Source organism: Chenopodium album, chromosome 24 (assembly GCF_948465745.1).
Source record: "Chenopodium album chromosome 24, dcCheAlbu1.1, whole genome shotgun sequence".
Lineage (NCBI taxonomy): Eukaryota > Viridiplantae > Streptophyta > Magnoliopsida > Caryophyllales > Amaranthaceae > Chenopodium > Chenopodium album.
In genome coordinates, this window is record NC_137857.1 from 23,847,502 (window position 1) to 23,849,851 (window position 2,350).

At 35.6% G+C, this 2,350-nt stretch overlaps 1 pseudogene; it reads left to right on the plus strand.

The window, feature by feature from the left end:
- Window positions 1-693: 693 nt before the first annotated feature.
- LOC145610672 (glutathione S-transferase 2 pseudogene) lies at window positions 694-2,099 on the plus strand (annotated as a pseudogene).
- The last annotated feature ends 251 nt before the right edge of the window (window positions 2,100-2,350 follow it).

The window sequence follows — 2,350 nt, forward strand, 5'->3', positions numbered from 1 at the left end:
GGGATTACTTTGTTAGTGTCATAGGGGTTACTTGATCAGTATTAAAGAGGTTACTTCATCAGTGCTATAGGATTACTCAGTAAGTGTTATAGGGGTTACTCAATTAGTATTATAGGGGTTACTTGGTCAGTTTTATATGGATTACTTTGTTATTTTATAAGTGGCCACATGGTGTGGTTAGCCGCACACAAGACGAGCTATAAATTTTTTTATAAAAATTACATATTTAAAAAGTTCATAATGAGACGAATCTAACAAGACCCATTTTGATGATATTTTTCTTTACAGATTAGTATTAAAGTGCGATCAAAGTTTAGTCAAATTGACCAGATCTACTTGTTTTAGGTTAAGAGAACAAGTCCTAAGACTAAAATATTCGTTTTTCGTAAAATAGAGATTAAAATTTAATTAAACTTATCATATAGATTAGAGTATAATAAATCTTGTTTCTAAATTTTGGCCCTTAGTGACATGGATTACGTAAGGTATTAGGTAAGCAAAAACTAACCCTGGCTGCTGCGGCATTGTATTGTTGCCATTAATATAATTGTGTACTAAATTATTGAAGACTAAATTAACACCAAATGTTTTTTTTTCTTTTTGAAGGGTACTAAATTAGCACTATATATGTAGCATCAATTTAAGATAATTTGGTTCATCTCACTAAAATTAATAATATTTCATACAAACAAAATGGCAAGTTTGATTGAAGAAGGAGAGCATAAGCCAAAGAAGATTCAGCTGTACTCATGGTGGAGGAGTTCAGCCTCGGCAAGGGTTCGAATCGCTCTAAACTTGAAGGGGATCGAATTCGATTACAAAGAGGTGAATATACTTAAAGGAGATCAATTTAAACCCGAGTTTGTGAAGATGAGTCCTCGAAGTTTTGTGCCTGTTTTAGTTGATGGTGATACAGTTATCTTTGAGTCCTCCGCTATAATTATGTATTTGGAAGAGAAGTATCCCCAACCCTCTTTGTTGCCTCCACCAAATCATCTTCATAAAAGAGTTCTCAATTATCAGGTCTATTTTTTATTTGTTGCTTCTTTTTTATTTCTATATTTATATCTTTCGGTGATTATGCACACGTAGTTGGTCTTGGTTGCTTGGGTGATATATATTGTTGAGAGGTGACTTTTATGTTATGTTACGTTTAGACTTGCACAATTTTTTGTATGCGGCCTGTTGTATCATGTGGCAGGGGTTACTAAGCTAGAGTTACTCACTCGGCCAGATGTTACTTGAGTTACTCCTCAAATAACCCCTGATTGAGTAACCGTTCAAGTAACTCATGACTGAACCCTCAAGTACGTAACCCCTCACCGATTAACCCTTGACCGAATTCCTTAAATACTCTGACCAAATTACTCGAGTAACCCCTTACCGAACTCCTTAAACAAACCCTGACTAAGTAACCCCTGATCAAGTAACTAGAGTAACCCATGACCGAGTAACTTGAGTAACCCCTGACCGAGTATGTAACCCCTCAAGTATCCCTCGACCGAGTGAACGCCTCGAGTAATCCCTAACCGAACTCCTCAAGTAATTCCTAACCGAGTAACTCAAGTAATCCCTAACTGAATAACTTGGATAACCCCTAACAAAATAACTCGGGTAACCCCTGTCACATGGTATAGCCTGCTGTACTAAAAAGTTGTTGTTAAACTTGACTTGTCATATTGTATATATCATAATTACCATACTAACACTTAATGTTTATATGTACGGAAATGATAAAATAACAGGTAGCAAACTTGGTAGCCTCGAGTTTACAGCCGTTTGTAAATATACAAGTGCAAAAATATATAGAAGACAGACTTGGATCAAGTGAGAAAAAGGGTTTGGCTAAACATCAATATAAAATAGGGTTTGCAGCATTGGAGAAGTTGTTAGAACAACATGCTACCAAATATGCTACTGGTGATCAATTTGCACTGGCGGATGTGTATTTGGCGCCGGAGATAGATTGTGCAATCAAGTTGTTCGACATCGATATCAACGACTTTCCATTGTTGAAGAGGTTGTATGATTCGTACTATCAACTAAGCACGTTTCGAGACGCTGTTATTGAAGCGCAACCTGATGCTCCAGATGAATGAACCAGATGAATGAATAATGATACATATAATTAATCTGTTAAGAAAATGGTTGGTTAAGCTTCCTATGTTATTTACGTGGTTTAAATAAAAAAAAGTTGATCAATGTAATAAATTAAGCTTTCTCTGGGTATTGTAGTGACTACTGAGTGTGGAATGTGGATACATTCATGAGTGTTGAGGTAAGAAGTAATATGTAAAATAACTTGCTTTCACTTCGCGTTGTATTGTAATTCCGTGATGGAAAAAAAAAA